At 38.3% G+C, this 11007-nt stretch overlaps 1 pseudogene; it reads left to right on the top strand.

Annotated features, from left to right (window-relative positions):
• Window positions 1-782, top strand: part of LOC102898673 — a 1328-nt pseudogene extending 546 nt beyond the window's left edge.
• The last annotated feature ends 10225 nt before the right edge of the window (window positions 783-11007 follow it).

The following is an 11007-nucleotide window of genomic DNA, read 5'->3' as shown; positions in this document are numbered from 1 at the left end:
CCTGCCACTGTTTCAGACACTTGGGATGAAGCGTGGGTTTTGAATGAGTCAATACTGGAGCATGGGTTTTGAATGAGTCAGGTGCTGGAATAAAAGTAGAAGCTGCAAATACCGACCAAACAAGTTAAAAAATGGGAAATGTAAGTGACAAAAAAAGTGATTGAAGTGGAAAAAAATAATCTTGAGGATTCTAGATCCTTAAGTAATGACACTGATGGAGAAGTTGCTTCTGAGGATGTGGTGTTACTGAGTGCAAGAAATTGAACTCTCCAAACAAGAGATGTTTCTGTTGCTAGGCCTGAGAAAGATGAGTATTTTAAGTAAATTCAGTATCTCTTTATTCTTATTATCACTGCCACACCTGTAAAGAAGGAAAATGAAGGAACTGATGTCCCTTATTGCCAAAGAACCATTTCGGCTATAATGGTTAGAGCCAAAGGTCTAGAAGAAAGGGAAAAAAATCCAAACTTCTTGCTCCCTGCAGCTCAATGGAATTCTTGGCTTTGGCTCACAGTTCTGAAAGCCCAGAGAACATCTCAAGCACAGAACAATCAGATGGCCTTTCAGAGCAAAGACCAGATACAGAAAATAAGGAGGACTGACAAAATCTTTTGCAACCTGGTAGCATATGTGAAAGAGACCACAAGACAGGAATATTATTCATGGAAAAACAGGCCACTTTGTCACTTGTTTCCACTGCACAAGAAGATTTAAGAAGCCCAGGGCTCCATGCCCTCTTTGCAAGAAGATTTCAGCTGGTTATTAAGGTTTTTATGATGTAGCTGAATCTGCGAGTTGCAGAGAATGATGACCAGGGCCAAGTCAAGAAGAAAACTGTCAGTACTGAGCATCTCCCCTCAGTGCATCCCTTTACTGATTCATGCAAATGTCTGTGTGCCAAGGCAGCCTCCCTTTTAAATTCATGTGGAATTCGAGAGCAATTCTTTACAACTAAATTATCAATTTGGGAACTCCATTTACATGAAAAGTTACTTTAATAACTAAGTTCTTCACCTAAAAAAAGAGGTCTGGGGAGGAGCAATTACAAAGAAAAATAGGAAAATACATCTACTCACCAAATTATCTGAAGATGAACATTTTCCTAGTTAATTTTATTCCCCATCCTTCTCTTCTGCTAGACAATGTTCTTAGGCATAAAATTCAAGGTGTCTATAACAAAAACACTAAAGCTAACAATCAAGAAAAATAGATAACATGATGTGTTATGGATCACTTTACCTTACAGTCAAGCTGCATGGTTCTGAGAAACCAAAAGAAAAAGTAAGAATCTCGAAAAATGAGAGGTATGCCTAGGACAATGGTTATCAAGCATTTTTTGCTAACATATCTCTAAAATAATTTTGAGGAACTGAACGCTCTTTTCCACATTTTAAAAATTGGGGTGTAATTAATGTAAAATAAAATACACAGATCTTAAGCATTCCTTTCCTGTGAGTTGTAGACAATTGTAGATTCCCAAGACAAACTATAGAATATTTCCATCTCCTCCAGGTGTGTGTGTCACTAACACCTCTTTGCAGGTAATCATCCAATTCCTGACTCTCATCCTAGATTAGTTTTCTTTTGTCACATCTTTAATATGATATCTAAATTTTAAAAATATACTTAATTACTTATAAAAATAATTAGCTAAAGTTTTCCATAGTTTCTTGGTGAGAAATAACTGAGAGTGAATATTGGACCCAACTTATGCCTTCTTTTGTAGATTGTTATACACAGAATTTTATTTAAAAATGTCTAGTTCTCACAGTTTGGGCCAAGGTATTCTCTCAGTCTTGTGTTCCTTATTTATTATGTCCCGAGTAAAGTAACCTTGTCAACATTTGCAACTTTGAGTTTGTTGCTCAGAGTGAGCCAACCAGGTCAACAGTGGCCTTTCTAGAATTTTGTCTTCCCTAAAAAGAGTTAAAGAGGGGTGGTAGGGAAGTGTGTTCCCTGTTATATTTAACTGTTCAGTTGACATTTCTCATAGCCTGCCTTAAACCAGTGGATAACTGTTTGTAGATGGGATGTTTTATGCCCCAGCTAGACTGAGATATAATGACAAGGGGACAGAAATTGGAACTGGAAGACCTGGGTAGAAGACTCAATTCTGCCATTATCATGTGATCAGGAACAGATTCCTCAAACTTTCTGAGTCTCCATATACTCTGTCAAATCAGACTAACATCCACCTCACTGGGACATTGTGAGGAAAATATTAGGTAAGAAAAGTAAAATTGCTTTGTAAAATGTCAAGTTCTCACCACTGAAACTTTATTACTGTTTTTTTTAAACAGGAGCTAATTCTTATACTTCTTTTAACCCTCACTGAACATTGCATATGAAAAGTCTCAACAAATATGTGTAAACTGAGTGATATATTTGCTTATTAAAAATAACAATACGGAGTCACAAATATTGTTTAGAGAATCAAAAATTTACAAATTAAATTCTCAACACACACATATGAATGTAGATTTCTTACCTCTGCTTAATATACTTATATAAAGTACAAGAAATAAGCAATCCACAAATTTGCATCTTTCATTAATTTGAAGATCTGTATGTAAAATTATCACCACTTATTATTTTCCCATCAGAAAAGTTAAGTAATATCACATAGTATAATCTCTCCTTGCAGCATCTACAGCACTTTCTATCCTTATCATATCTATAGTTCTCCTGAGAACCGTTTCAAATGTTTTCACACATATATATTGTAAAGTTGAGAACAAGAAATTCTGTTTGGTAAGAGTATGCTATAGTTGATTTTATTAATCTGGATAATTCATTAGTCCACATAGCAAACCACTGTTAAGGTTTCATTATTAGCTGGGAATTTAAGATTGAAAGAAAGGATGATGGAGAGGGTGCTGGCCAGTATGGATAAACCTTCTACATCCCATCTACCCCACCGATTACAACAAAAACTATAGACAGAATACAAAAACAACAATGACAACAACAGACTGATAACTCTGAAAAGTAAATCCTAGCAGGCAGATTGAGGAGAGAAGCAAAAACTTGATGAAGTCAGTATGGTAGTGAATTTCCTGTTTTTTTTCCCCTCTTTTAGTTCCCAACTTTGATCCCATGGTGGCCCAATTTGCAGAACTGTACAGTGGTTCCATACACCCCATGGCTTTTACCTCCCATAGGTCTTTGGTCCTCTCTATTCAGCTAATGGGAAAGAGAGGGAGGGTCATATGTAAGAGGTTTTAATGGGCTATACCTGGAAATGGCACACATCACTTCCATCCACAGTCCATTGTTTAGGACTTAGTCATACGTCCGCCCCTAACTGCAAAGGAGGCTGGAAATGTTGTCCAGCTGTATGTCCAAGAGGAAAGTAAAATATAGATACTAGTCAGAACTAAAATAGTCTGTGCTTTGGTAGAAAAAGGGGTGTACAGGGAGCTTTGTGAGCATAAAAGAGGGACTCATAAATCAGAACAGAGAGACAAATACCAGGCTTTCTGAAGGACAGGATATGAGTCTTGCAGATAATCAGGAGGATAAAAAGGGGAGCATGGGAAGAGACCACAGCATGTGCAAAGATGCAGAGGCAGGAAATGTGTTGATAAATTTTGGAGACCCTAAGTGACTCCCTCTTCCTTAGGCAATAGCAGCATGGAGAGAGAGCCAGGAGATGAGCCTAGAGAGGGAGGCAGGAGCTAGGATTTGAGCCAAAAATCTCTGTAGCATCACTGATATATTTTAAGCAGAGGTACAATAGAATCTGATTTCCAATTTAGAAAGATCTTGGTAGTTGTGTGGAGGATAGCTGGAGGCAGGAATAGGAGTTAGGAGAATTTTGCCATTGTCCAAGAAAGAAACAATTTGGAGTTGAAGTAAGCAGTGGTGTGCACTGATGGGATCAGACATGAGATCTGAGATATTCATGAGTCAAAATCTATAAAGCTTTGTAACTGATTTAATATGGTAGATGATATTATAAAAGGAGTCAAAGAAAATTCCTTGGTTTTATTCATTTATTGGATCATTCACTCATTCGACAAATATTTATTGAACATCTACTATGTGTGTTCCTCTAGGTGCTGGAGATACAACAATGAATAAACAAGCAAAATGCCTGTCCTCATAGAGTTTACATTCTAGTGGAAAATTTTAAAACATTAACAAGTAAATATAAATTTATAGTGTGATTAGTGTGCCATGTTTAGCAAATAGCATGTGTTTAAGATGTCCTTCTCAGACATCTGTGTGGGGATTGTTTAATTGCAAGTTATTTCTATGAGTCTTTTGCTCATGAGAGAAGCTTTGGCCACAGACATGGATTTGGGAGTCATCAGCATATGGTTAGTTGCAAGTGACAAAAACAAACAAACAAAAAACCAATAAGGGAATTTATTGTTTGAGGAAACCAAAAGGCTCAGGGGTTGTTTCTTCAGCTTCAGATATAGCTGGATCTAGGTGTTTACATAATAGCACTGGATTTCTGTCTTTCTTTTAATCTCCTGTATTTTCTTGGGCATGATGGCCCCGGCAACTCCAAAAGCCCCAATTCACATCGATTCATTCAACAACTCAGCAGAGATTTGTTTTTCTGATAGCTTCAGTAGAAAAGTCTCAGTGAAGAGACAGACAATGATTGGCCCACTGGGGGTTGGTTACATGTCTATTCCTGGACCAAGGCCTATAACTCAGAGTTGGAGTATTCTGATTGGCCATTTATGGGTCATGAACCCAAACTGTGGCAATGGGTAGGACAAGGTCAGCTCCATGAAAACCCACAAGTGTGTTTCTCTAAGAAAGAGAAATTCTGGTACTAGAAGGTGAGGAAAGAGATGATAAGCAGGCAAAGACCAGAATGTTCTGGTCTCTATAGGTAGAAACTGAGGCCTTGTGTATTAGTGAGGTTGTCCTGGGATGACATCTAGAATGAGAGGAACTCACAACTGATGTCAAAATCCAGGGGAGTTGAATAGAAAAAGATGCTCTTGTAAAAGAGATGGAGAAAAAGTGGCCAGATTGTAGGAAATCCTGAAACCAGTGATATCCCAGAAACCAACTCGGTGAGTTTCAAAAAGGACTGAGTCAACAATCACAGAGGAGCCAATGAAAACAAGGACAACAAGGGATGTAACTCAATACTGACCATCAAAGGCCACGAGGAAAAGCTAGGCAGTGCCCCTTAGAGGAAGGAAGGTGGTATTAAGGAGAAGCTGGTAGAAAGTACAGCAGGTTGTCTGGGAGGAGGATCTGGGAAATTCACTAAATCAGATGGCTCTAAATGTCTCAGCTTCTTGAACTGAGAGGCACATCCAGAGGATCAGGAAAGCTTGGGATGAGCACAAAACATCTCTTTTGACCCTCCAATCTATGCAAAAAAAAAAAAAAATATGGGGTGAGTAACATTATTTCTATAATAAAACAAACATAGTTATATATGGTACAGCATGCAAAATCTGTTGGGCTTTAAGGTTAAATATTAAACTACAAAGAGATTCGTACTTGTAAGAGAACCCCTTCAGACTCTGCTCCCAGAGTTCTTTGCAGTGAGCATTCCTTCCCCTTGGGTTAGGGGGTCTTTGGGTGGAAAAGAATGGGAAACGTGGCTGTTATCTGCACATTTGCCCACTGTTCTATGGGTAGAAATAAAATTTCAGGGAGTACTGTTATGATCACTTCTATTTTAAAGATGAAGAAGGTGATTCACAGAGAGGTAAAATACTTACCCAAGCTCACACAGCTCTGGATTTTACCCAAAGATTCAGGCTTTTCAGCCAGTGTCCTTAACACTGCACAAACTGCACCCGTGTTCAGCCCCATTGTTTCCAAATGGGCCAATGCATTTGTCAGACCGTAGTTCTGATACTGGTTCAGAAAAGGTTAGTCCTTGTACAATGGTCTGTGAATTTCTAAGAGAAGCAGGGCTGGGGAAGTACGATCTGATACCTGTGTCCTACCCCTGCCATATCTAGCCCACCAACTGATGACATGATGGACATGCCACAGAAGCACAGAAGACCTCCCCAGGCAGCTTTGCACTGAAATTTTGGAGTCATGGGAATTCGTTAGCCCACTGGGTGATGATGTTTACCTGAACTCTACAATTACTTTTTTGTTCGGACTTGTACTTTTAATTTTTATTGTTTTTAATGTGTTCTCCAAATGAAGGAATAATTTCAGAGGTGCTTTATACAAATGCTGATTTCATAAAAACGTTTTAATTTAAGGTTTTTATAACCTGAGGATGAAGAGAAAAACGAATCTGCAATTGCACAGTGCTAATCTGTTTTCTTCAACTGTGTATGCATAAATTACTTTTTACTTTATTTCTGAATGTACAAAAAGGTAGCTCAAGCAGTATATGAACCCTTATAGCCCCATCATCCAGCAACAACCATTTACCCATGGCCAGTCTCTTCTATTTCCTAAGTGAAAACCAGATATCATATCATTTCATCCATAAATATTTCAGGACATATCTCTGAAACATAAGGATTATTTTTTATAAACAAAACCACAATACCATGATCATAATTCCTTAATATCGGCAAATAGCAGTCCACGTTCATATTTCTAGAAATTAATATTTTAATTCTGCTTGTTCTACAATTATTATTAACTTGATTGTTTTTGTTATTGTTGATATGACTTTTACATTTTTTTACTATGAAAAATTCCAAATCCACAAAGATACAGAAAATAGTAATGATGAAATGCTACACCCATCACTCAGTTTCAACAATAATCTATATTTGGCCAATCTTGCTTCAACTACTTTCCCCTTTTCTTATCCCCTTTTTGCTGGCTGTTTATAAAGCAATCCCCAGACAACATTTCCTGTCATTGGGTGTGCATTGTTAGCTTGGTTTGAGGCAAGAAAATGTAAAGGTGTCCTCTAGTAAAAATATTTTTATATGTATTTCATTTCTTAATCCCTGAAAAATGATTTGATTAAATGCAGCATTCTTAGTGGATCAGATAAACTGTCACTTGGCATTTTGCTGTTTCTTTTTTTTTTAATAATATTTAAAATAAAACCAAATTTTAAACAAATGGCACTAATAGTCTATGACATGAATACCAAACAGAATATTTGTATCACGCACGCTCTGTCAGCTGTGCCCAGATCTTTCAAAGCACACATTTTTCTAAGACTAATTGAATAAAAACTTAAATGAAAAATCTGAAGGCCTAATTATAATTTGGGGGAGAAAAAGAAGAAAAAACGTAAAGAGATACCATCAGTTGGTTTAGATTCAAAATGGGGCCTGAATAATGACACTCTCATTGGGAAATCTCCTGGATTCCTCTCACACTCCTTCCAGGTTTTAAAATCCACTGATTTTCAAATAGCTCTTGGGGGGCCTTTGAGCACGGTGCATCTCCTTGCCTGGGAGGCAGAAGATGTAGTTCAGGCTTTGGAGTCTCATAGGTAATGACACAGGTTTTGATTTGTTGAGATTTACTGAGATGACTTTGCTTTGTCTTGTGGAGACTTACCATGAAATCCATACTAACACCCAGATAACTGTGAAATCATAGTGTGTCACCATATTGCTTATTCTGCGGTTGCCACCACAAGCAAATGACAAATGACAGCCACATTGGCTTGTACACCATTAAAACCCAGGGGCACGGTGGGTATCGAAAACTAATGTCATGGGTCAGGTCAAGTAAATAGCAAGAGAAGAGCTGTCAAGCATTTTCAGAGCCAACGGCAGAATATCTGGGCAAACAAGGAGTGATTGGTTAGGATTATAAATTGGTTCAATATTTTTGCAAAAAGTTTGGCAGTACCTGTTAAAGCTCGACACTCATATACCCTATAATCCAGCAATTCCACTTTATGGCACTAGAGGTCAGAATCGTGCTTACCCTGGGGTACTGGCTGAGGGGGGCATGAGTGAGCTGTCTGGGGCTCTGGAAATATTCTGTATCTTGATCTGGTGTAGATCACATGGGCGTAGACATCGGTAAACATTCATTAAACTGTATACTCCATATTTGTACACTCTCCTGTAAGGTGTACCTCAGAAAAAAAAGTAATTTGTAAAAATTCTGAATAAAAGGGCTGTTATAAAATCTGGCAATTTAAGAGGACCTCTGTCTCTGGCTTAAGACAAAATGTTGAGTTCACCAGGAATTCATTATAGCTTCCCAGATAGAGAACTCCTAACCAAAAGGTGAGTGTTGGGGTACAGTCTCTACTCTCCCCTAAGACAGTAGGTCTCCTGGGTCCCTTTCTCCAAGAACCTGGGTCCCACTGAGATAAAGACCCATCTTTCCTAAGGGCATTGCTATATTTACAGGCATATATATAGATTTTACCTCTGGCACTTTTTGACAGTTCAAATGGCTTCTCTTTAATAAACTGATTCCGATGATTGATTGGCTGGGTTGCTTTTGAATTGCCTTTTCTTGGCCGAGCCAAAATTTTCATATTGTATCCCAAATTATTTAAAAAAAAATAAGTTAAATGGCAGACTCTATTGGTATTGCTTAATATTTGTTCATAATTATATTGTAGCCTCTGCTGTTTAATATTGCATTTGCACATCCCTTAGTTATTCATTTTGTGTTCAGTTATTCAGGTGCATCCATTTGGTAGTAAATTATTGAAAAATCATCATAGCTAAGTGTCTGTTGATATGCTACTAGCAGAACAGTAACTCTCCCAGTGCTTATGTCTGGTAAGCATTGCTTACAGCAAGTTCCTCTCTGTTCACACACTGGAGAGAAATTATATTTTGTAAAGGGATGTAGACTGACACCTCGGGTCCTCTATCTGGGAAACTCTTATGGGCCCCTAGTGAGTCCAGCATTGTCTTCATCAAGAGACAGATCTCTTCAGTTGCCAGCCCCTTGCCAAAGAGGCAGACCTGATCTAAGAGTATCGAGTTGTTAGCAGATGTGGTTTCTACTTTATGATTTAAAAATTGGAGGGGAAGAAACAAAAAGAAATCCCAAAGTTTGAAGAGCACAGAGAAGCCTGGAATCAAAATGTGGATAAATCCAATGTATTTTCTAGGTTAAAGAGGTTTTATGTTTGTTTATAGTTAGGCTTAAGAAATGTGAGAATATTGAATGCAAGAATATGGCTATGATTTAGAAGGAATTGATGCTAAATTGGGAAACAAAATAATGTTACATGTACCAAGACTGAACACCATTTTATGATCCATGACTTAGTATCACAATCTTTTAGCATCTTATAAATATGAAAAAAACCTGTGAGGATACAATGAATGAAAGCTGTTGAAGTTTTCTGGAGTTAAAAAAAAAAGTTCTATATTTCAAGTCACTATATCCCCTGGATATTTTTATTTGATTTTAAATCAAGGGTCAAATTTTTATGGTTGGCTAAACAGTTGAGAAAGATTCCATCAGCTGCCTTTGAATGACTATAATAAGGAAACATAGTATATCTTTGCTATTTAAAATAATTTTTAAAAGATCAGAACATGTGTTTCACTTCATGGTATCAAACACAGCAAAATGGCTCTAATTGACAACATACTTGGGCAAACAACTGGATTAGAATGACTGAGAATTATAAATGTCTGAAATGTCTATTTCAGGCACAAGTCGGGGAAATAACACTAATTTCTAGAGTGTGCATATGATGATTAAATTAGCCCACAGAGATGAAGAATATATCAGTGTGTACCCTTGAGAAGAAGTACCATATGAATAAGGAATGAGCCAATCAATTCTTTAGTGGGCGGCAATCACCACGAGAAAGGCCTCAGCTGATTTCTTCCACCCTCCATCACATGATCATTTAACTATCCCATTTTTCCAGAATGGCATTACCCCGCTCTGTAGTTTCCACCAAACTAAATAAAATGCTATCTGCAACCCTGTTCGTTAACCAATTGCTTTTTTTCATATTTAGACCTTTCTAAAAGAATCCCAATAGATGGGCCAGGCTTATGTTGGTATAATGGAAACCGCCAACTAACCTTAACATCTGACTTAACATCTGACCCAGTGGACATGAACATTCATATCTTCTCCTCAGCCTCATATTGCTTTTGGAATAATTTGGTAGACCCTAACAATAAGGATGTGTAAAAAGACACAGATATGCACACATCTAGTCTCCAAGCATACACATGCACACACATCTTTTTTGCTGTTCTTTCTCTCTTAGATGCTGACTCCAGGGACCAATAAACAAGATAAAGGCACCCATCTCTCCCTTGTTTCAACCTATCTGTATGTGTGTATGTGGTTGGAGAGTATTCTAGGATGGGAGGAAACAGTCTGAGTGGCAGTAGGTTTAGGGAATGGATGTTAGAACAAAGGGACAGTCACTGTTGGTAGGGACCCTGCCCACATCCCATGCACATGAACCTTTCCACTATATGCTGTCAGCGTCCTAATTCAAGGAGCATCTGTGACTCTCTGCCTGAGGTTTTCTCTTGGCCTGAGAACTGAGTAATGGAGAGGGGCAGTGGAATAAGCACTCCATGAGAGGTCCTCTCACTTGCTATTAGACAGAATGACAGGCAATACACCAATTTCTTCTCCTTTGGTTGGGTGTAACCCCGAGGCATGTTCTAACCCAGCCCCCAGTGCTCCCCAGTTGGGAGCGAGCCCCAGTTGCCCCTAGAAGCAACATGCTGCATGATGTACTCTTTCCTGCTGTGCTTCCCTGCTCCCCTACCAGCCTTCAGACCACCTCTCAAATAAGCTTCTTGCCCTTAAATCCTTGTCTCAGGGTCCAACCTAGGCCAGATGGATTTGGACTCAAGGAATCACGCATGGCATTTGGAACTCGAAAACATGAATTTGAGCCTTGCCTTTGCAATTTGCTCGCTGTGACCACAGGTTAGTTGCCTTATCTGCCTGAGCCTTAGTGTCTTCATCTATAAAATAGGGATAATAGTACATCTTTGCCACCTAACAGCGTTGTTGGGCGATGCCAATGAGATAACCTATGTGAAAGTGTTAAAACTAACTGTAAAGAGCCACACAAATACTCATTATAGTTTATGAGGATTGTTCTCCCTCCCAGGCAACACTTCT

The sequence above is a fragment of the Pteropus alecto genome, unplaced genomic scaffold (genome assembly GCF_000325575.1).
Source record: "Pteropus alecto unplaced genomic scaffold, ASM32557v1 scaffold23, whole genome shotgun sequence".
Taxonomy (NCBI): domain Eukaryota; kingdom Metazoa; phylum Chordata; class Mammalia; order Chiroptera; family Pteropodidae; genus Pteropus; species Pteropus alecto.
This window is presented reverse-complemented; position numbering and strand designations above follow the sequence as displayed.